Genomic DNA, 25,861 nt, shown 5'->3' with positions numbered 1-25,861 from the left:
GTAATAGGCCTCTTAAGATTCACTTAAGCATTATTTGATCAAAATATAAATTGGTTTTGATTCATGATTTCTTTTTTACTAATTTCGGGTAGTTGGTAAGCTTTGATTGAATTAAAGCAGTGTTTTAAAAAGAAAAATTTAATTGCAAGTATAGTTTAATTCTAGATGTCCATGTAGACATTAAATAATAGTCACCTACTTTTCCTATTTTTGGCAAAATAATCTTGAGAATAATTAGTTAGGTACAGTAGACAAAAGTAGATACTTTAAACTTCGTTTGGATGGTAAATTTAGTTTGAAAGTTGTGTGCATTTTAGAAGATGGAGTATTAGACTAGACTGAGTCAATATCTGCTATTTGTAGATATTGATTTTTGTTTAGCAAAGGTCTTTCTGCTTGTCTTTGTGTGAATTCAATGTTTTAAACTTGACCTAGGAACTCGAGCACATCTTTTTATTAGTTCCTAAGATATCCTGATTTTGTTGTTGTCCTGAAATATCCTGATTTCTCTTCTTGAAATGTCATAATTTTGGGGTCTTTAAATATCATAGTTTTGGGGGCTTAAATTATCTTAATAGTTTAGGGGCTTAAAATATCTTACTTTTGGAGAGTTCAAACATTTTTTTTTGGGGGGAGGGCTTAAAATATCTTACATGTTTGGTCTTTAAATATCATAATTTTGGGACTAGACATATCTTACTTTTGGGAGCTTCAAATATCTTACTTTTGTGGCTTGAGATATCTTACTTTTGGAGGATTGAAATATCTTACTTTCGGGGCTTAGATATCTTACTTTCGGGGCTTAGATATCTTACTTTCGGGGCTTAGATATCTTACTTTCGGTGCTTAGATATCTTACTTTCGGGGCTTAAATGTCTTACTTTCTTGGCTTAAATATCTTACTTTCGGGGCTTAAATGTCTTACTTTCGATGGCTTAAATGTCTTACTTTCTGGGACTTAAGATATCTTAACATCTTACTTTTGATGACTTAAAATATCTTACTTTTGGGGACTTAAGATATCTTATTTTTGGTGACTTAAAATATCTTACTTTTGGTGACTTAAAATATCTTACTTTTGGGGACTTAAAATATCTTTCTTTTGGGGACTTAAAATATCTTTCTTTTGGGGGGTTAAAATATATTACTTTTGGAGCTGAAAATATCCCACTATTGGTGGCTTAAAATATCTTACTTTTGAGGCTTAGAATATCCTACTTTTGGAGGATTAAAATATATTACTTATGGAGGATTAAAATATCTTACTTTTGGAGGATTAAAATATCTTACTTTCTGGGGCTTAAAATATCTAACTTTCGGGGGCTTAAATGTCTTACTTTCGGGGCTTGAATGTCTTACTTTCGGGGGCTTTAGAATATCTTACTTTTGAGGACTTAAAATATCTTAACATCGTTCTTTTGATGACTTAAAATCTCTTACTTTTGGGGACTTAAAATATCTTACTTTTGGGGACCTAAAATATCTTACTTTTGGGCCTTAAAATATCTTACTTTTACTTTTGGGGGCTTAAAATATCTTGCTTCTACTTTTGGTAGCTTAAAATATATTTCTTTTACTTTTAGGGGCTTAAGATACATTTCTTTTACTTTTGGGGGCCTAATTTGTTTTCGATTGAACTGATTAATTGAACATATGTTATTGCTTAAAAATTACTGAAAACAGTACTAAATTTGTACTTTAAAAATCTTAATTAGTAATTTTCTGTAAGTTCCTATTAACCCTTTTTGATTTTCAGGTCAATGGTGCCTTCTGCTTGGATGTTTAAAATCCTTTAACCAAAAGGATGATGCACATTAAGGACCATCTGGATTAGTCCTGTGGGATCCGTGGAACTTCTAGAACATCATGTTGGGACATTGGCTTATGTTGTAGGAAGTTGGCCCTATTTAAATTAGTTTTTCACAATGAGGATTTAAGTTGTAGGAAGTTGCCCCTATTTAAATTAGTTTTTCACAATGAGGATTTAAGTTGTAGGAAGTTGCACCTATTTAAATGAGTTTTTCGCAATGAGGATTTAAGTTGCAGGTAGCTGACCCTATTTAAATTAGTTTTTCACAATGAGGATTTAAATATCTAGTTCGGTTCAAGTCTTGTATAGTGTGCTAAGTTATATTGCTAGCTGACTAATTTATGTAAAATCTTTCATTTCTAGTTTCATGAATTTGATTTTTATAGATTAAATTCCCATTAGAAATATATTTAATTTATAGTTGATGACTAAAGTCTAGTTATAAATCAATTTGGGCCTATCTAAATCCATGTCAATAACTAAGATTGAAATCTTGCGTAAGCTAACCAGAAGTTTTTTAGAGCTAAATTAGTTCTCATTTTCATCAACCTGGTGACATCTGTAAAAAAAATCTTATTGTGGAAATCCTAGTTGTTAAATTTCTGGTAGTCGTGATTGAAGATATTTCAGGTAGGAGTTATTTAGAAATTCTTGCAGGTAGGGGTTCTTTCAGATAGAAGGTGGGCTATTTGAAGTAGGAGTCATTTCAGGTAAGAGTTCTTCCAGTAGAGGACAGTCTATTTCGGGTAGAAGCTGGGATATTTCAGGGTGGAGTTCTTTCAGGGAGTTCTTTCAGGTAGAGGCTTGGATATGTCAAGTAGGAGTTATTTCAGGTAGAGGGTAGGCGACTTTACATAGAGGCTGGGCTGCTTAGGTAGGAGTTATTCCAGGTAAAGGCTGGGCTATTTCAGGTAGGAGTTATTTCAGGTAAAGGCTGGATTATTTAAGGTAGAGGCTGGGTTGTTTCAGGTAGATATTATTTCAGGTAGAGGCTGGGCTATTTCAGGTAGGAGTTATTTCTCGTAGAGGCTGGGCTGTTTCTCGTAGAGGCTGGGCTATTTCAGGTAGAGGCTGGGCTATTTCAGGTAGAGGGTGGGCTATATCAGGTAGAGTTTGGGTTATTTCAGGTAGAGGCTGGGTTGTTTCAGGTAGGAGTTATTTCAGGTAGAGGCTGGGCTATTTCAGGTAGGAGTTATTTCAGGTAGAGGCTGGGCTATTTCATGTAGGAGTTATTTCAGGTAGAGGCTGGGCCATTTCAGGTAGAGGCTGGGCCATTTCAGGTAGAGGCTGGGCTATTTCAGATAGAGGCTGGGCTATTTCAGATAGAGGCTGGGCTATTTCAGATAGAGGCTGGGCTATTTCCATTAAATTTTAGTCTAGTGATATCTTCAGGCTTTATTTATTTAATCCAGTGGGATTGGGCATTCAAATCATGACATCGTAGAAGCAAAGTTTTCCTATTTTTTTTTATTTGTCTATTTTGACTTTCAAGAATTACAGTTTTTAGTTTGTAATCTATATAATTTTTAAAGTTCAGGAAAAAAGGAACGATGTTAGTAAATTAGTTAGGAAAATTTTAATATGGAACGTTATTGTATTAAGAATTAATGCTTATATAGGAATACTGAATTATCCTGTGCCAAAACTTTTCGTTGATGGAAATAAGGTTTTAGTTGTTAAGTGTACATAATTTTTTTTTCTTTTTGTGGCATTTGAATTGAGCTGCTTTAAATGCACGTTTCAAGGTGTGTTCTTGTTTAGCCTTTCAATTTTTTTTTCTTGTCATAAAAGTTCAAGATTCCCTAACACAAAACCCTCTCAAGTTTCAATAATATACCTTGGATAGTTGATCCCTCCTTTCGTATTTTAAATTTCATAATGGTTAATAAATAGCTAATGTCTTTGGAGCAATCTAAACTTTAAATAAATTATTGATTCTATGTCTGAAAATCTAGAGTAAATATTTTGTTTGTAATTGGTATAAAAACTTATCCCACCTTTTATTCTTAATTTTGTAAGATTTAGTATTTGATGAAATGTCCTTCCTTCGTCCCAAAGTTAAAAATCCTACCCCCCTTCTCTCTCTCTCTCTCTCTCTCTCTCTCTCTCTCTCTCTCTCTCTCTCTCTCTCTCTCTCTCTCTCTCTCTCTCTCTCAATATATAAGTTAGTGACTAGTAGTTAACAAAAGATTCTAGGAGTATACTTTGAATGAAATAAAAAGGTATATAATACAGGTAAATGAGAAAGTTACTGTACATGTCATTCATATTAAAGTTTTATATTGTTAGAGAAGCTTAAATTTAAGTTTAGAAAAGATAGTTCTAAAACTTAGCGCTTTTGGGAAGGTCGAAAGGCTGATATGTTGATTGCTATAAATTTAAACATTAAGAATTAAAGTAGGACTTGAACATTGCTGGATAATACAGAATAGTGAATCATTTTATGCGATCGTTGACAGACGAGATGGTTAGGAGGGCTTTGGTGTGAAGTGGTGAGGAGTGCTTTGGTGTGAAATGGCTAGGAGTGCTTTGGTGTGATATGCTTTGGTGTGAAATGGCTAGGAGTGCTTTGGTGTGAAATGGCTAGGAGGGCTATGATGTAAAATCGCTAGGGGGGCTGGGGTGCCCTTTGGTGTGAAATCGCTTTGGTGTGAAATGGTTAGGAAGACTTTAGAGCGAAATGGTTAGGAGGGCTTTGGTGTGAAATGGTGAGGAAGGTTTTGGTGGGATATGGCTAGGAAGACTTTGGTATGAAATGGCTAGGAGGGCTATGGTGTGAAATCACTAGGGTGAGGGTTTTGGTGTGAAATCGCTATGGGGGCTTTGGAGCGAAATGGCTAGGAGGGCTTTGGTGTGAAATGGTGAGGAAGGTTTTGGTGGGATATGGCTTGAAAGATTTTCGTATGAAATGGTTAGGAGGGCTGTGGTGTGAAATGGTGAAGGTTTTGGTGTGAAATGGCTAGGAGGGCTATGGTGTGAAATTGCTAGGGGGCTTTGGTGTGAAATGGCGAGGACGGCTTTGATGTGAAATGGCTAGGGGGCTTTGGTATGAATTGGCTAGGAAGGCTTTAGTGTGAAAAGGCTAGGATGGTTTGGTTTGAAATGGCTAGTAGGGCTTTGGTGTTAAATGGTGAGGAAGGTTATGGTGCGAAATGGCTAGGAATTCTTTGGTGTGAAACTGCTAGGGAGATTTTGGTGTGAATTGGCTAAGAGGGCTTAGGTGTGAAATGGCTAAGAGGGCTTTGGTGTGAAATGGCTAAGAGGGCTTTGGTGTGAAATGGCTAAGAGGGCTTTGGTGTGAAATGGCTAATAGGGCTTTGGTGTGAAATGGCTGAGAGGGCTTTGGTGTGAAATGGCGGAGGGCTTTGGTGTGGCTAGGAAGTCTTTGATGAGAAATGGCCAGGAAGTGGGAGCGCGAAATGGTAGGGCTTTCACTAGTATTAGTGTCATTCCTCATCTCTTTAGCTACATGAACATACCTTGAAATTAACTTGAATTGTGAAATTTGAGGCAGGGGAGTATTTTGGGAAATCTTGCAAACGGGTTCGAATCAGATTGTTGGTCCTTCTAATACATAACTAAATTTTCAGAGGTCCCATTCCCACTCCTTTATCCTTCCTCCCCCCAATTTGGAAAGATTTTAGAAAGAATTAAAGGGAACGTTCATATGACTGAGCCTCCCTCCCCATCTGCCCCCCTCCCTCTTCTGGTATCAGTATTTGCCATATTCCTCACCACTGAAAGGCCAGAGGACCCATGAAGTATATTTTGCTTTTGACTAGAACCACTGTTCATTTAGGCTGTTTATGAGCTTCCCATGTACGGAACTCGTTCATTCTATAGCTGGTTTAATGAGAAGAAGAAGACTGTTAACTTGGTTATGTTGTATTGTCAAAATGCTAGACTTGGTGCTATGGTGAACATGTTCAGTCCAATTTGATTTCCATGAAGTCATGTCAGAGTAGAATCTGTCTTGTCAATTCTAGTTATGATTAATAATTCAGTAAGGTTGAAGGATCTTTAAAGCCTCAAAAGATTTTAAATTTTTGATGTTTCATACTTTTATATATTTTCGAAATTTAGTTTAAAATTAATTTTTAAGATTTTTATTCTTGAATTGTAGGAGATTGTAATGTCAAATTGAACAGGTTTCTGTTATGTGTATACTATAATTTCAGTATCAAACTATATCAAATTTGTCATGTATTGTGTAAATTGACTTGTGAAAAAACTTGTCAAGATAGTGAGTTAAAATGTGTCCAAGAATATATAAGTTTTCAATGTTAATGTGAAATTAGTAACTGTATTGCTAAATTTTTTAATTTTATCAGTCAATGAAAATCATAAGGTTGGAAAGATGAATCAGTTTACTTTTAAACTTATAGATAATTTTCTTAAAGTGTTGACATTGTCAGTCTTGCATTCCAATGCTTTCCATTACACTGAGATACCCGGGCTCTCTGAAAAGGGGTCCAGCTGGGATTATAAATGTCCCAAGATATCTGATTTCTACTGTTTCTGTTCATGACATAAAGGAGGGACAAAGAACTGCTGTAGTTATCTTAGAAGAAATGTGTAATACATTCTTGAATATGTTGTTGGTATAGTTTTAGTTGTTAATGTTTGTGGTTGGGAGTTATTGCCAATGTTAATTAGGGGTATTAAGGCATTATTGCAGTCATTGTGTAATTAAAGATCAGGTAACCTAGTTTAGGTCGTATATAAGGGTTAAATTATAATGGCTCAATTTAATTTAGTTCAATCTGCTCTGGGTTTATGTATTTCTAAAATTTATGCATGATTAGGCAAAGGGGTCCAAACTGAAGTTTGACTTTTTGAGATTAGGTTTTATATACGTACTGTTATACTGATGTACAGGAATGTATCTTGTGTAGTAATTTACAAAAAGTACCTGGTCTGAAGTTATATTCTGTTTGTGCAAGGAAACTTTGCAATTCAGAAATGTTAGGCGTAATCTGATAAGCCTCTGAAGCTTGTACAAAATATCAAGTCAGAGCATTGGTGTTATATTGTAATAAACTATATAACCCGCCAATTTCTTTTGATTTTACTAACACTTGGTATTTGAATTTACAATTTAGGTTGTTTACGTGTAACAAGATTATAATTTCTATGCTAATCTTTCTTGACAACTAAAGAAAAAAACTGTTACATTAACTGAAAGCTTGATACTCTCTGATTTGCTTATGCTAAAGTCCCTTACGTTTAAATGTTAATATATTCAAGATTAACGTCGTAAAATATTGATGAAAACTGTTTAAAACTTTAGTTAACTTAGCGTCTATGTTGAGTAAACGTATAGTAACTTAAGGTAATCTGAAACTAAAGTTAGTGCATTAGTCTTCAAAACATTTTATCATAATTTATGTAAGTACTATAATAAAAATCCTGAAAAATCAGTTTTTAGCGATTTTAATGTCTCGAATATCTAATGTACCCGCAGTTTCAGTTACATACAAATTAGCCACTAATTCTTTATTTGAAACATGCAATTTTTCGAGTTATGTTGAGCGTTTCAGTATAATCATATTGATGTGAAATACAATTGATTGCTTCAGGTTTTGTTAATAATTGGAGGAATTGTCTTTAACAAAAATGTAGCAAAGATTATTTAAGACGAATTATATATTAATAGGGTACAGTACACTTTTCAGATGTCTGCACGTGCATTGATTTAAATATAGACATTACCGTAATCTTTAAGTCACGTGCGAGGACAAGAAAAAAGTAAGTTTGTCACTATGTAACTATGAAAATCTTTTAAATGTAATTATGATGGTTTCATGACAGTAAGCTCTGAGAGTGCACCACTTGTGTTGTTGCTCAACCACTTAAAATTAAACCTTTGACTTGAATTTAGGAATTAATTGATGCAGGACAATGCATTCCTTGTACATCAGTAAATTTGTAACGAGCAATGAACGAGTGGTTGGATGATGTGTTGTGTAAGTGTTACGAGGAGGATCTAGTCTACTAAATGGTGATATAGTTTCGTACTATTGTTGTCTTTAGTGAAAATTAGTTTAACTGGGTGCTGATTTTACTAGAGCTATGTAAAGGTTATCTTGTTGAGGCACTTAGATTAGTTTTTCTCTGGTTAAATCAAGGTTGGCATGTATGTATACCCCAGATTAACACAAAAAATTCAATCTAGATTTATACTAAATCATGAGAGACCGAGTTTAAGTTTAGAGATTAGGTTAAACTTTGTTCAGTAGGCAGCTCTAACAATTTATTTTATTTCATGAAGGACAGCATTAGTTTGTTCCTTGCATAACTAGCCAAAAGGGAGTTTCAAATCAAAGGGTTTTGAGAATAATGTGAATAATTTTGGTGCCTAAATTTATTTCATACTTGAATCGAAGATTTTAAAGATTTTCTTTAGGAGTAATTGAAAGCATATATGAAAAAGCAAATTCACCGGTTAATCAATATAAAGTAATTTCACTTGTATTTGTATTAATTCTTTTTGGAGCGTCAGTACCTCCAAAGGAAACTCTTTTTGCAATGCTTAATCAGTTGCTCAATTTATTATATCGCTATATCCTAATATCTTTAATCGATTTGTGACGTATAGGCAATTCTCCCCTCGCCCGTAAAAAAAGTCTTGGTCCACATAGATTGTCACAATTATATCATGTTGTTTTATGAATCTTTTAATGATATTTTATAACTTTTTACGTGGCCCCATTAAGATTAGGTGATAGGCAAGGTGGTGAGAGTTAAATATGCAGATATAAGAATATTCTTTATTAATGAAGGACAAGCTTAAGGTTTTTTCACAATTCGTTTTTAAGGGACAAGTTTCAGGCTTGTGATTTTACCATAAGCAATTAGATTTACAAATGATACCTAACGTATAAGATACTTTATAATTCTGATTTTTTTCAAATTTTCTTCTAATGGAATTATTTTCTTTAAGAAGGAATAAAGCCTTTAGCACATCCCATTGAAATATAGGCACTTTGCAAGTCTTGGAATTGATTCTTTTCAAATTAAATGTCAATCATCTTCAGTATTCATTATAGTCCAAATGCAAATATTTTGGTTAGGAGCCAACTATTTGGGTCACATTTAGGATAACTGGAGGTCGTCCACTATCCCAGTACTAAGAATTTAACTGTAAGATGAATATTATCATACCTATAGATGTTTTTACATTGTTGATAACCTTTTCAATCCATATAATGGCCTAATATAATTCCATTCCCTAAGTACTTTGACATTAATTTTATGATGAATTTCTGATAAACTCAAATCGAAATCATATTTATTTCACATGATATGTTTTAATAACTCATTTTCCAAATCATAATTGTTTCCAATGTAATTCAATTCCCTAAGTTTTAACTTTGACATAAATTTCATAATGAATTTCTGATAAACTCAAATTGAAATTATATATATATCACATAATACGTTGTAAGTTAACTAATTTTACAAATCATAATTCAGTTTCCTAAGTTTTAACTTTGACATTAATCTTATGGTGAATTTCTGATAGTCAAATTGAAATTATATTTATTTCACATAATACTTTTTAAGGTAACTTTATTTTCCAAATTATTGAAAAAAAAAATTGATTATTAAGATCGTAAATACAAAGTTTATAATGCCAAAGATATTTCGTTAAAGGTAGACAAGGTTTCATAAGAGCTGTTCAGGCGCAATTAATACCGGTAGAATTTATTCAGGACTGAGGTGGGTGTGTGTGTGCGTGTTTCATAATGTAGACATATTTTCATCAAGTAGGGCTACTGTTCGATTAGTAGTTGTGCCTGTATGATAGGAATGAGTACAAGGCAATGTGACAGGTAAAATCTCGGTTTGGTCATCAGCAACAGCTTTGTAGGTAGCTTTACTGTTAGTTTAAAAGGCATTAAGTTTTGTTGGTAGGCCTACTGTTAGTTTAAAGAGTGTTAAGCTTTGCAGGTAGGCTTCCTGTTAGTTTAAAGGGTGTTAAGCCTTGTAGGTAGACCTACTGTTAGTTTAAAGGGTGTTGAGCTTTGTAGGTAGGCTTACTGTTAGTTTAAGGGTTGTTCAGCTTTCAACGTAGGCTTATTGTTATTTTAAGGGTTGTTCAGCTTTGTAGGTAGGCCTACTGTTAGTTTAAGGGGGTTTCAGCTTTGTAGGTAAGCCCAGTGTTAGGTTAAGGGCTGTTTATCATTGGGGAAAATCTTAAATTAGACTCTCTCCATGTAGCTTTCAAAAGGGGTCTTATTTGAGAATGTATTACACATGGAACTAAATTGACTTTTGTTGTCCACGTGCAAGGTTAATGTGTACTTCGGTCCGATCTGCCTATCTGCTGGGAGGAGCAGCAAGGATAGTCAGGGCAGTGTTTTGCACGTGTCTTCTCCTTTACCCGACTCAATCATGCACATGAAATGGGACGGATGAGAGATGCCTTTGGCCAGTTGTGTTTCTTGTCTGCTTTTGATAGAGCAAAAGGTTTCTGGAGTAATTGATCGTGGTGGAATTGCACTATAAGACTGATGAGGTCTCCACTCCCTCCATGTTTTCAGTTAATGGCCGTTTCTAAACGAAACTTTAGACTTAAAAAAGATATCCCCTTGTTCTGTAATTGATTAATGGTTTATTATTTAGAATGTAAAAATTTTAAATTCATTAAGCATTAACTAAAGTATCAACTAATTAGAATACTATAACATTATCTTGTAAAGACACTGTAATATTCTTGGCGTATTTAATTCGCAATCATTGCATTAATGTCTGTAAGGTTTTCAATAAAAGATTTCAAAAAAAGAAGGAAATGGAAAGCATTCAAGGGCCTGGTGACTTTGTTCTTTCAAAAGCAAAATGCCTAATCAATCATTAGTTACCAGGTGGGAAGGGGCGGGCCTTGGTGGGCTTTCAATTTCCTTCTTTTTTTTTATTGAAAACAATACTAATTTACACAATCATGACACTTGTAACCTCAAATGTTTAACTTCAAACTTATTTTAATGCTCAGAAAAATCAAAGAAAATAAATTACTTCAGTATCCCATGGCATGATATCTGAAATGTTCGTTTTCTATGACTTTCTGTCGTTGGTCGAGTTCGTTGTTAGAAAACGGGGTTAAATAATTTGATATTGTTTGTCTTTGAGTTTGTAGTGCATTCATATTTATATACTCAATATTGCTATTGAGAGTATTGAAACCTGTCCTATGTATGGCAACCAATCTTCTATAATAAAAGACTTGATCGAAATCTATTTGTTTTTCTTAATTCTTTATAACTTAAAAACTATCACAAAATTATAGTCGACTCATATAGTCAACTATGCTTAAAACCAGATTAAAGTCACTTGGATATATAATTTAAAGATAACTGAATTTGAGGCTATGAATTATTATCACAAGACTTGAGTTGTTAGGAATGAAATTACTTAGGGAACTGGACTGAACATGAATGCTGCTTTAGTGCATAGTCAATCTTATTTTGATAATACTAACATACCAAGAGACAGATATTTCTCTCATATCACCAGTGAAAGAGTGGACTAGCTCTGTACGTGGGAAGGGAATAAACCAGTCTTATAATGAACACTTGTGGTTTATGATAGTTAAAAGCGAGGTTTATACTTCATGAGCTCTCTGGTCTTTGAGAGGAGAGAGAATGCAGGCATTTACTGGTACCAGAAGAGTGAGGGGGGCGACTGGGGAGAACACTCAGTCATATGAACGTTAGAGTAAGGAGAATACTCCAGGTTACTGAATTTTCTATTTTTTTTTTGTTCATTATATTAATTATGCTCAAATATGGATGTCATGTTTTATTTTGTTCAATATATGTTTAATATTAGGAATGTAATGAAATCGAATAAATTTTTAAGTTATTTTATTTATTTTATTCACACAATTTTAGTTCTATAGATAATATACATTGTAACCAATTTCACAAAATTAGTCAGTTTTACTGCATTATACACCTTACTACAGTAAATTCTATTTACATTACAATACTTTCTATTTATACATTACTACTGTATCTTCTATTCATACATTACTACTGTATCTTCTATTCATACATTACTACTGTATCTTCTATTCATACATAATTACTGTATATTCTATCTATAAATTGTTAGTGTATTTTATAATTTTGATCTGAAAATACAGCCGTTTTAACAATTTAGAACGCAGAAAAGACATTAACCATATAAAGTGCACGAGACTTGTAATCGTAAAGTGAAATACATATACAGTAGAAGACACCTTGACGCATTCAAGGCTAAGCTGTGCATGTTTTTTTATGTCTTCTATAATGTATTTCACATTACGATTACAAGTCTCCTGCACTTTAATTGGTTAATGTCTTTTCTAAGTTTTTCATTGTTAAAGAAGAATTTTCAGATCAAAATGACAAAATACACTAGCAATTTATAAACAAGATACAGTAATCATGTATAAATATTAGATACAGTAGTTGTATAAATAGAAGATACAATAATAATGTATGAATAGAAGATACAGTAATAATACATAAGTAGAAGATACAATAATAAAAGTATAAATAGAAGAAACAGTAGCAATGTATAAACAGACAATACAATTGCAATATAAAAACAATCAATAGCAATTTACACAAGTTGAAATATTCAAAATTGATATGCAACTTATCTACAATTATTATCATTATTATTACTTGCTATGCTACAACCCTAGTTGGAAAAGCCGGATGCTATAAGCCCAAGGGCCCCAACAGCCCAGTGAGGAAAGGAAAAGAGGAAAAAATATTTTAAGAAGAGTAACCACATTAAAATAAATATCTCCTCTATAAACAATAAAAAAAACTTAACAAAACAAGAGGAAGAGAAATAAGATAGAATAGTGTGCTCAAGTGTACCCACAAGCAATTGAACTCTAACCCAAGACAGTGAAGACCATGTTACAGAGGTTATTGCCATAAAACAACCACTCGCCTGACAATGAGTCTAAACCATATTAGAATGGTAAAGTTCAAATGGAAACAATTTTGATCATGTTGATTCTAAGCAATGTCTGTACAATTTGGTTCCCATCATAGGGGAAATAGAAGTTTTTTTCTTCATTGTAATTCTAGGTTAATCAATGATGTTTCGAGCAGATTTTTTTTTAATTTACCTAATAGTGATATACTTAAGACTAACAAGAAACAAACTCATCCCCCTCACTTCCTACGCTTGAAGATCTTATTCAATATTTCCTTTAACTTTGAAAATTTCTTTGTTATTATTGTCCACCTAAGGAAACATTTTGAAAGCTACCCTATCCAATAATATGAAATTTAAATTATTTCCTAAAAATTTCCTCTATCTAAATCTAAACTACTCGATCACTGAAATAATCTCTCTAGAATTTCTCAAAGACTACCAAGAGGCAGGCCTTCTCTAGACTGCCTTTCTAGAATGAATCTAATCGTATAAACAACCCCCTTTAGTCTCATTAAAAGTTATACCTATGTAAATCACTATTACTTTCGTTATAAAAGAACAAATTAATCATAAGTCATTATCAATACATATTCCATAAACTTGTCCAACTATTCCTCTTAAAATTCTGTCCTGATAAACATCTGCATTTGCTTTTCGATAATTCATATGGAGTCCCATTTAAATAATAAGCTTAACTTCACTTAAATAATTTACCAAATTCATCATACTAAAATTTATTAAGTGTCTTAACTATTTTACTTTAAACTAAACAATTTGTGTCCTTTACCTTTTTTAATGCTTCATTAACGACATGACATTTATCTATTCCTTTTAACATTTTTTAAATAGATGTTTAGTTTAATAGCTACTCTTTCCTTCAACCTTTCAATCAATGTTCTTTGAGATTTTAGAACTAACTGAGCTATTACATACATATTCTTTCCTAGATTTTAAATACAACAACTTTTCTTAAAAATCTAATCAATCTGATAATAGTTCATTTTCCATCTAATCTTTATCCTGTTAACTTTAACTCTACCATTTATTTATAAATAAGCCCTAACTTCAAACCTTTTAAAAACTAAAGTCTTGCCCAATTTATTCCCAGATACTTAAACTGAGGCTTTAATCTTCCTTATGTCCTTGAGTCTTTTCATCAAGTCACTTGACCTACATTACGTATTTAGTGATGTGAGACAAATCGCATGGCTAAGGTCATTAAATTTTTATCGAGAATGAAAACATTGCTTAAAATCAGTTATTTTTGAGCAAAACAGTTTAGTCATTCTAAGGCTTACTATCCAAAACTAACAACTCCAAGAACATCAAGTTTAGGACAATTTATCAGTTACTTTGAACAAGGATCTTACGTGTGACTGCAGTAATGTTCCACTAAAAATTTTTCTTTTTACAAATCTACTTGAATTTGTATTAAAAATAATTTCTGAGAAGAGAGCAACTGGGGAATGATGAGCAAAAATACCATCTTCAATTTATTTAAATCAAAATACATTACAAATTTTTTTCTTCAACAGAACGGGAACTAAATGAAAAACTGAATTGTATACGAGAGAGAGAGAGAGAGAGAGAGAGAGAGAGAGAGAGAGAGAGAGAGAGAGAGAGAGAGAGAGAGAGAGAGAGAGAGAGAGAGAGTTTTATTGAGCAATTTCTATCAGGTACTATCAGTAATTTAACAGATCTTCATCAGATACCATTATGTATACAGGATTTTAAAATTGCTATGATAATTTAGAATAACCTAAATTCTCAATGCCCTATGGTATTGCATAATTATCAAAACTTCTCAAAATAGGAACTCGCTCTATGTTAAGGTTTCCAACTATAAAATTATGAATGAAAACCCTACAGACAAATATTCATGCATAAAAATAAGTCAATTTCTTAAAGAATTAGATAGATGGATTTGACAAGATTCTCTTTAGCCATCATTTCAATAAAGATAGCTATGGGATCAATTCTTGTACTACAGCACAGGGATAGAGATGTTTCAAGTTAAAACTAAGTAAGATTTTAGCCTATTTTAAATGTATTTCAACATGAAAACCAACTTCGACATCACGAACTCTCCAGAGTTAGACCAACTAAAAGATATAGAATAGAAGTTATAAAAGTAATATAACAGAAATAAGCTAATCTCAAAATGAAACTAAATCCATTTAAACTTAAAAAAAAAAAAAAAAAAAAAACTATAAGCCAAGTCTAAATGGAAGGAGCTATGAGAGCATAAGAATAATCAACGAATGGTTTTAAGTTACAGTTCCAAGAATTTTAAACAATACATATAGGTTTTTATATGTTAGAGCGTGAAATACAAAGCTAATAACCCAGCAGTCACACGTACTGATAACTTGTTTAAAGTAGTTACATAAATTCACAGATAATAATACTTATTGGCAAGCCTAGAACAGCAATATCAAACTCTAATTCTTTCCAGGGCCAATTATGCACATGACTATGGTCTCGAGGACCATCAAAGATTAAGTAATTATTCATTGACAAGACTGGAGATTTAAGAGTTTTTTGCAGGTCATCCTACTTTACAAAAAATACATTTGGGTTCATCTTAACAGTTTAGTTATATTCTTCCCGGTTATATCAATTATAGTGAGTTGAAAAATCTAGTAATCTCAATGGCCACATCTGGCCCACAGGCCTCTAGTTTGATATTTCTGGTCTAGACTTTTAGACTTTTTATTGATAAAAAAAAGCTATGGGGGAACAGTTTCAATGATCTTTATATTTTTTCCCTGATGTGAAAGTCCGTAGGCGTAATGTGTTTTCCTACTCACAGGACACTTTCAAAGATTACCTTTAGTGATCAAATTCATTTTTATCACTACTCGGTTTTAAATTATTTCACGTCTTTCTGCTTAGCTAATTACTAACCTTATATTATACAAACAATTTCTGTCAATTACTAAAGCTTATATCAATCTTGTTCCTTGTAGGTTTGAACAAACTTAAAACCTAAAACTATTTCCTTGTTCTAAGGCTAGTTTAACTTAAGACTTATTGGAATATTCAGATGGTCTTAAATGATTGGAAAGCTTGAATATTAAAACTTCAAACTCTTTCAGAGCTTAAAACGCATAACACTTCATATTCTGGTTACTAGACTCAAGTTCATGCCTTAAAAACCAATTCTAAAAATGTTGTCCATATAAAGCACTAAGATCGGACTTGATAATGCTTAAATTAATTAATTAAATCTTTAAGACTAAAATATGACTGGTTAAAAGTAAATGTTCGGAGTGGAAATTCAATTCTTAAATGAAAAGCTTTAACATCTCGCCATCTAAGACCTTTAAAATGAAGTTGAAGATTCGGCTTGTTGACAGCAGTTGTAGAGGGTCCAGTAGGATTTCTAATTTTTTTGAATTCCTCTCTTTTTGCCATGGGTTCCTTAATCCTGTGAAAAGAAAACTGAAATATCAGTTTAACATCTGGATGGATATTTTAAAAAAAAAAAAAAAAAAAAAAAAAAAAAAAAAAAAAAAAAAAAAAAAAAAAAAACACACACACACACTAACGCAGCTCGAGATTTATAGCATGGTGACTGGCCAGACAGTACTACATTGGAACCTTCTTACTAGTTACGGTTCATTTTCCCTTTGCTTACATATACACCGAATAGTCTGGCCTATTCTTTGCATACTCTCCTCTGTCCTCATACAACTGACAACACTGCGATTATCAAACAACAATTCTACACTCAAGGGTTAACAACTGCAGCTCTTCTAGGAGAATGTACCATGGTCTTCCACTGTCTTGGGTCAGAGGTCTCTTGCTTGAGGGTAACTATCTTATTTCTCTTCCTCTCTCTCATTTTTTAAAGAAATTTTTATTTCAATGTTGTTACTATTCTTAAGATATTTTATTTTTCCTTGTTTCCTTTCCTCACTGGGCTATTTTCCCTGTTGGAGCCCCTGGGCTTATAGTATCCTGCTTTTCCAACTAAGGTTGCAGCTTAGAAAGTAATAATAATAATAATAATAATTGCCCACTTATTCCAATAAAATAATCATTTGCATTGTGAAGAATTTTCTTCACTCTTCTTTCAATCATATTTTTAAATCTCTTCTACTAATACTATAGCTACCCCTTAAACGTTCTCTCCTATATCAAGTTTTCTTTAAGAAACCATCGGGAGGACTATTCTAAACTGAAACTTGTTGACAGTGGCGCACGCCATACTCGTGACGTCACAGCGTAGATACGCACACAACAAAGGGCCTTAGTAACCCCGCCGTATGTTGGTTCTTTCCTTAAACTACTTGGGTCGAATTGAATTGAATTGAATATAGGATTTAGGCATTAAGCCAAGCACTGGGGCATCAAAGGCCATTCAGCGCTATATAACGAAAATCATTCAATCATATCTGTACACTCGCACCATTTAGTATCATTTTAACCTTTAATACAAATCGTAACACTTTCATACAATAAAATCTAGATGTGAAATAAACAGGGATTAAAAGGGTGAAATAAATAAATAAATTAATAAAATCAATTATAGCTCGTTATATAACCCAATACTTTGTATAAATTTTCTCAAGTTCAGGGAATTACAGTTTTACCCCAGTATATCTCTTAAAGGTTTGTCCTGGAGTAAATGTGTCCTCCTCTGAAGATTAAAAACATGACAATCGACTAAAATATGTTTAACATCCATTGTCACTTGACAGGTATTACAAAGAGGGGCCTGTCTCGCTTCCCCACTCTTCATTAAATAATTGTGCGTTGCATGTGTATGGCCAATACGCAGCCTAGTTAAAATAATGGTATCCCTTCTACTTGTAGAATTACAAGATGACCATTTATCCACCAATGGGTGGATTTGTTTCAATTTTGTATTGGTGGTCAGTTCAGACCATCGAGCTTGCCACTTATTTTTACAGTAAAGATGAATCTCACTTTTAAGATCTTTGTAAGGAATACTCAAGGGGGATGGATTACTTAGCCCTGAAGCTTCCTTTGCTGCCTTATCTACTTGTTCATTTCCATCCACCCCAACTCTACTTGGGTCGAGATTAAATTTCTAAACTGAATTTTGATATAAATTTCAATATTGCTGAATTAATGCATTTTTTTTATTTCTCAATACCAATTAAGGTTTGTTAATTTTAAGATGTATTGCCCATCGCACCAGTCCATTGCTGATTAATCATTTAAACTATTAATTTTTAGCAAGCCAGAATAGGCAGGATTGTTGTATATATAAACTCCCTTAGAGCAGCAAGATTTCTCTAAAGTATTTAGTACAAAATCCTGCCTCCTCTGCACTCCTTGCAACAATATATTGCCCTGTCCTGAAGTCCCGATATGGCACCCCCAATAGATTAACGTGCGCAACATGGCCGTCAACTGTCTGGAAAGGTGAAGCCAGGTGATGCCCCTCGCCTCGACCTTAGTGTCACCCCATTCGTTCTGAAGCCGCCCTGGCCGACTGACCTGCCTGGTCAGTGAATCCGTGCACCTCTGGCTCACCCCCTCTCCCAAAACGTGACTCACCAAGGAGTCCTGTGGCTGCCGGCTGGAGACAGTGAAGGAGTGGAACCTGGGAACCATATTACCACAAACAAGGATTCTTGGGGTGGGCCAGAAAAGAGTGCGAAGTGCAACTAGGTCAACAGCCATCACGGGCATAGGACTATCTTCAAAGGAGTGCAGGTACTACTACAAATGGCCATAGTTATTCCCCCATTTTTTAGCTTAGACTAATTTTAACTTGATAGGGAACCTGGCTAATTACAACATTCGGACTGTGTGCGGTGGGATTGTGTGCAAATATTTTTCCGTTATTATTTCTTGCTTGGAGACTAGCACAGTCTCTGGATCACATGGGCCACATGTCCGACCCCATTTTGATTATTAATCATTTGCAGACCACGTGTCTAACTAATCATTTTCATTATTTTAAATTGCTTTCAATTTGCATTTCTTTTATGATATTTTTGTGTTGTTAAGATGTCCGTTTTGTTTTGATGTAAATTTGTGAAATAAATCAATATTAGGTTAATTAAACCTCTTTCGTATTTTTGCTCCCTCATTTATTTCAATATGCACATGAATATTTGATCACGGGACAGAATGTCCAATATTTGAAGAGTAAGCCTAAGTAAGTCTATAGGTGGTAACAGCGAGAGACTTTGCATTAATATATTTGCTTCGAAGGTAAAGATCCTTATCTTTAAACTTTTAAACTACTTTACATCACTGCTCCCATTTTTTATTTTGTCTAATTACATTAACGTAAAATACCTGTCCAGCATCTCGCTAGGGTAGCTGGGACGGAGTCGGAACAGAGCCTAAGAGAGAGATGACTATAGACCTGACAAAGCTAGAGTAGGCCATAAATTACCTTAATTTCACGTGTGGAGTTCTCCGGCCTCTGGACAGTAAAATTTCCCCCTTTTGTATTTAAGAGTGACGGTTAGTGAACTGTGGTAGTAAAGTCATTAACAGGGTGTTTGTGCTAGAGAGTAAGTGTCATTTTCCTCCCCTGTTGATCTTTGAGTAACGACCATTAGGGAGACTTTCCCGGACTAAGTTCCCACTCAGAACATAAAAATTCTCCACACGAGTGGTCCTTCGAACCGGATCTTTTACCTTTGACTTGTGAAGCATTAACGTAATTATTCAGCTTGATTAAGCATACAGTAACTTGCTATATCACTAACCCACACGCACACAGCCAGTTTGTCGAATGTGTAATGCCCAGACTTTAATTGGGAAGAGAAATTTGTAATCATGATCTTTTTGTATCAACCACGTGTTTAAGGAAAGAGCTACGTAGCCAGGTTAATTTGTTGCTAGAATGTTCTCTACAGAATGACTAGAATTTGTCGTAGGAACTTCGCTTTGTCTTGGATCTGTTCACCCACATGTTGTGGCGGAATCCACTTATACCAGAAAGTTCTAAGCTACTTGAACTAAGGTTTTTGTTGTTCAGACGCCCGTGTTTACTGCTCAACTAGAGTGCCGGTGTACTCGTTTTGCTAATTTAGCATCTAATTTGTAACATTTTGTACCTTGGTCTACCTTCCTTTGTGTCGTTCACCTTCCCTAACCAACCTTAACTTTTCTAACTAACGTTCCCAGTATACCTAACATGTGTCCTTGTCCTAAAGAGCGAATTGGCGTAACATAATTTTAAGTCTTCTTACAAGTAACGTAGAAACTTAATTTCACCAAGTCCGTTTCATTCCACGTGTTTGTTCCGAGATGGCGGATCTTGTTTACAGCCCAAACTAAGGGTACGTAATTGTTTGCTACCGTAAGTAAATTACTGCGTGTAGTTCATTTAATTTCCTTTAGCGAGGAGATATTGATTTTGTCCTTTAGCGAGGATATTTTTATTTTACCTCCGCGTGAGGGAAATCTCATTTTTGTTTAGCGTCCACGTGAGTGAACTTTAATAATTAAGTTGTTGCCCCATTTATTTTTTGAAATTCGCGGCTGCCCCAGTGCGCCCGTAATTGTGAAATCGTCACAACAGTGTCAGCCTTGACCTGTTATTTCAACTTTTAACTTAATTTTTTGCATTCATAAGCCCATGTGCTTTCTAATGTTTTACTTTCAAGTAACTTAGTTCAATCATTCATCGCCAAGTGCTTATATAATTCATTTTAGTAAAGTGTTTAACGTCACTATTTACCTTTGTGTTGTCATTTAACCATTTTTTCTCAACATGAGTAAATTTAAATGTTCAATTACCATGCTATTAAATTTGTAAAGTTTCATTATCACGATCTTTTGAAATTCAGTTACCCCTCGTTTGCCTTTACGAATCCGTTCATCAAACGTGGTCATTCCAAGATGGCAGACTTCCCCTGTAACGTAAACATCCCTCCACCGCCCAAGGCGGAAACGCTCAGCCCCGAGGAGATTAACGCTAGGCTTAAGGAACAGGAGATGACATTCACCTTTGTTTGTGAGGACGCAGACCTAGCACTTCATGCTTCTGTAGATTTTCCCAGCATGGGACCTGAAGCCGTAAATCATTTTAAAACTGAAATTCGTAACGTAAGAGACGAGCTTTGTAATAACAAGAGTTTTTGGAGACGTCATTATGACCATCCCATTGATAAATTAAATTATCCTGTGCTTGCTGCCTACTCGAGTAAAGTTGAAATTGCCTTTAATAGCCTCATGGCTCATCCCAATTTAACTATCAACCCTAATCAATCTTGTTCTTCTTCGAGGGTGACACCTTCAGTGACACATCTTGTTGTAAACGCTATTAATAGTCCCCTAATTGTTACTTCTAATATATCAGCAGTCAAGCACAATGTTCATAATTTTGTCTCAATGCCCCAACCTGTTCAATCACCACCTTTCAATATTAAGTTGCCAACACGGCATACGATTAGTAATTTTGTGTCAGTCCCATGTGCTCCGTCCTCATTTCCAAACCTTAAGCCGCCAGCGTTTGATCGCCCTCAACCCCCTTTGTCTTTGCTGCCGGTGACAGTTCGTCCCGGGGAGAAACCATTCATTGTCTTAACATGGACCCCCCAAGTGGTAGCACGAATACCACCCAACCTAACCGTGTGCTTGAATGCCAGCATTGGCCTGTACCGGTAAACTCAATCACCAAACTCGTACCATCCCACGGACCAGTGCCCACGTTGCCTGATTGTCCTATCTTTAAGCCAGTAACTTCCGCTCCAACCCGTGTTGACGCTAAAATATCTACATCAGGATTTGAAACCCGCCCTCAGAACGAGCTGCGTAAACACAACCTTAAGACTTTAACAATTAGAAAGGAACCTTTTGCACTGACGCCGGATTTAGCGGTCACACATGTAGACCTAGCACCGGAGCTTAGAGCCTGTTTACAAATCAATTTGCTTAAGGATAACGGTACCATGAACATCATTGATTGTTTTCATTCACTTTTATATGACGCAATTGTAAGCCTTTATTATTTTTGCCAAGTCGTACAGCAGCATTTTCCAGGGCAATCCCTTGCTTTAACCTCCAAGCGTAAATTTAATTTTTGCCTTGATACTTTGTCACGTTATTGCTATAATCCCCCTGACATCCTTCACTTCATGCTGAATATAACTTTTACTTTTAATGCTCCCCTTGCAAACCTTTTTCTTAAAACCGACATCCAAGACTTTCACAGTCAGAAATACGATGTCCCCATAGACCTAATTTGTCTCGGGTTGTCTTTCAAGCTAGTGTCGAATAACGTTTCACCTTTTAACGCCGAGAAGGAAGTAACTTTTCTCATTTTGTCAGGCGACGAGTACAAAGTTTTCATCACGCCAGTCACTTTATATGTAAAATCATTTCATGTAAAACGTTGGGTGTCAGACCGGGATTGGGATTCACCCCCATAATTTCTAATTTGTCATTGGCCGGACTTGTTGCTGACCTCGACCGATATTGGCTCACGTTTTGTTTACTCTATCCGTACCCCTAGGGTGGGAAGAATTGATTGTTTTTAATCATTTATTTACTATTGCATCGTACGCTTAAAGTTAAAACTGATCCTATGCTTAACTTAACGGTTCTGTGAAGCATTGCCTGCGTGGTTCAATATTCCCCAAATTCACGTTCAAGCATAACTTTTAACTCGATTGATTTCAATTAACGCTAACAGCGTTTTGTTAACTTTAAACGGACGTTGATGTGAAGAACGACTTCACTCTTCATTCAGCCAATAAGCTTATCTCGCTCATACTAACAAGTAGTTGAATCACATTTGCCGGAACTAACCCCTCTCCCTTTTTTCTCCTCTTTATCCCCAGGGGGTGAAGAATTTTCTTCACTCTTCTTCTTTCAATCGTATTTTTAACTCTCTTCTACTAATACTATAGCTACCCCTTAAACGTTCTCTCCTATATCAAGTTTTCTTTAACAAACCATCGGGAGGACTATTCTAAAGTAAAACTTGTTGACAGTGGCGCACGCCATGCTCGTGACGTCACAGCGTAGATACGCACACAACAAAGGGCCTTAGTAACCCCGCCGTATGTTGGTTCTTTCCTTAAACTACTTGGGTCGAGATTAAATTCCTAAACTGAATTTTGATATAAATTTCAATACTGCTGAATTAATGCATCTTTTATTTCTCTATACCAATTAAGGTTTGTTAATTTTAAGATGTATTGCCCATCGCACCAGTTCATTGCTGATTAATCATTTAAACTATTAATTTTTAGCAAGCCTGAATAGGCAGGATTGTTGTATATATAAACTCCCTTAGAGCAGCAAGATTTCTCTAAAGTATTTAGTACAAAATCCTGCCTCCTCTGCACTCCTTGCAACAATATATTGCCCTGTCCTGAAGTCCTGATATGGCACCCCCCAATGGATTAACGTGCGCATCATGGCCGTCAACTGTCTGGAAAGGTGAAGCCAGGTGATGCCCCTCACCTCGACCTTAGTGTCACCCCATTCATTCTGAAGCCGCCCTGGCCGACTGACCTGCCTGGTCAGTGAATCCGTGCACCTCTGGCTCACCCCCTCTCCCAAAACGTGACTCACCAAGGAGTCCTGTGGCTGCCGGCTGGAGACAGTGAAGGAGTGGAACCTGGGAACCATATTACCACAAACAAGGATTCTTGGGGTGGGCCAGAAAAGAGTGCGAAGTGCAACTAGGTCAACAGCCATCACGGGCATAGGACTATCTTCAAAGGAGGGCAGGTACTACCACAAATGGCCATAGTTATTCCCCCATTTTTTAGCTTAGACTAATTTTAACTTGATAGGGAACCTGGCTAATTACATCATTCGGACTGTGTGCGGTGGGATTGTGTGCAAATATTTTTCCGTTATTATTTCTTGCTTGGAGACTAGCACAGTCTCTGGATCACATGGGCCACGTGTCCGACCCCATTTTGATTATTAATTATTTGCAGACCACGTGTCTAACTAATAATTTTCATTATTTTAAATTGTTTTCAATTTGCATTTTTTTTTATGATATTTTTGTGTTGTTAAGATGTCCGTTTTGTTTTGATGTAAATTTGTGAAATAAATCAATATTAGGTTAATTAAACCTCTTTCGTATTTTTGCTCCCTCATTTATTTCAATATGCATATGAATATTTGATCACGGGACAGAATACCCAATATTTGAAGAGTAAGCCTAAGTAAGTCTATAGGGGGTAACAGCGAGAGACTTTGCATTAATATATTTGCTTCGAAGGTAAAGATCCTTATCTTTAAACTTTTAAACTACTTTACATCACTGCTCCCATTTTTTATTTTGTCTAATTACATTAACGTAAAATACCTGTCCAGCATCTCGCTAGGGTAGCTGGGACGGAGTCGGAACAGAGCCTAAGAGAGAGATGACTATAGACCTGACAAAGCTAGAGTAGGCCATAAATTACCTTAATTTCACGTGTGGAGTTCTCCGGCCTCTGGACAGTAAAATTTCCCCCTTTTGTATTTAAGAGTGATGGTTAGTGAACTGTGGTAGTAAAGTCATTAACAGGGTGTTTGTGCTAGAGAGTAAGTGCTCATTTTCCTCCCCTGTTGATCTTTGAGTAACGACCATTAGGGAGACTTTCCCGGACTAAGTTCCCACTCAGAACATAAAAATTCTCCACATGCATGAAGCACCCAACAAATACCCAAGAAAGTCTTGAATACAGTCTCAAATTTTCCACCTAACCACAGAATTACTCCAATGACCTTAACAACAAAATTCTTCAAACCTATACGCTGATTCCCTCTACATATTCACCGGCCAAATCCACTAAATTACATTCTAAGATGTAAATATGTTCAGCTTAATTGTATGGTTAAACTATGGATTAGAATCTCTTGCCTAATCGTAATATTAATACTTTTGCAAATCTATCCTACATCAAGCCTAAACCTTTTCCCATATAACCAAGGGTGATCTATAATCTAAATCCATTGAACCTACAGCTACTCGATGTTAACTTTTATATTTATCCAATGAATATCTACCATACTTATGACATTGACTAAAGTGTCACACCTTAAACAGATGGTTATTATAACAGAGCCAAATGAATAAAAATACTGATTTATTGGATAACCCGTGCAGCATCAAAATAATCAACCTATCATGTCATTATGCCTACACGAAGTTACTCTATTAACAACAAACCTTCCTATATTATTATTATTATTATTATTATTATTATTATTATTATTATTATTATTATTATTATTATTACTACTTGCTGAGCTTTAACCATAGTTGGGAAAGCGGGATGTTATAAGCCCGAGGGCTCCAACAGGGAAAATAGCCCAGTCAGGAAAGGAAACAAAGAAACTAAAGAGAAGTTACTAACAAGCACAAAATATTTTAAGAACGGCAACACCACCAATATAAATAATTCATAAATAGACTAAAAAAAAAAATTAAAAACAAACAAGAGGAAGAGATATTAGATAGAATAATGTGCCAGAGTGTACCCTCAAGCAAGAGAACTCTAACCCAAGACAGTAAAAGACCATGGCACAGAGACTATGGCAATACCCAACAACAACTTGAGACTCCTCTACAGTAATGAAAACTTCTGGGTAATTTACATAACATATTTAAATACTTAATTATAATCAATGAATGTTCATGAAAAAATAAAATTTGATGTATAACTAATGGTAGAACAAGACAACCATCTTCAGAGAAAAAAAAATTACAAATTAATATCAAAGAAAGCTAAGTTTAGTGAAAGTCACCATGTACACAGTAATTATAATAAAGTTATTTAATTCGGATCAAATACCAAAGACATTATATAAATGCACAAATCTCTGTAAAAATATGCACCAGAACTACAATAGTCCTAACACTACACTGTTTAAAAAAAAAAAAGGGTAATTTTAATCGGAAATTCTCCGTGAAAAAATCTATTGTTCTCAGCCATATTTCAGTAAAATACAAGTGACCGTAATTTTAACCCTACTTTGTTATTATCTTTTACCTGTTGGTGACCGTAATATCACTAGTTTACGTCAATATACTTGACTTTAAAACGGCAAATGCCTGGCAACATCTATTTTAGGATTTTTCAGTTTTTAATGCAATCTTTTAACAGTGTATAGTCAGCTCACAAGCCAAATCCTACCTCGCACTTATGATCAAACAAA

At 34.8% G+C, this 25,861-nt stretch overlaps 1 long non-coding RNA gene across 1 annotated transcript in view; it reads right to left on the bottom strand.

Moving 5' to 3' along the window:
• Nucleotides 1-15,952: 15,952 nt before the first annotated feature.
• LOC137642163 (uncharacterized) overlaps nucleotides 15,953-25,861 on the bottom strand; it is a 38,784-nt gene continuing 28,875 nt past the window's right edge. Inside the window, exon 3 of the long non-coding RNA XR_011044661.1 lies at nucleotides 15,953-16,181. This is a non-coding gene — a long non-coding RNA (uncharacterized lncRNA). The remainder of the gene's footprint in view (nucleotides 16,182-25,861) is intronic.

Source organism: Palaemon carinicauda, chromosome 6 (genome assembly GCF_036898095.1).
Source record: "Palaemon carinicauda isolate YSFRI2023 chromosome 6, ASM3689809v2, whole genome shotgun sequence".
In the NCBI taxonomy this organism is placed as follows: domain Eukaryota; kingdom Metazoa; phylum Arthropoda; class Malacostraca; order Decapoda; family Palaemonidae; genus Palaemon; species Palaemon carinicauda.
This window is presented reverse-complemented; position numbering and strand designations above follow the sequence as displayed.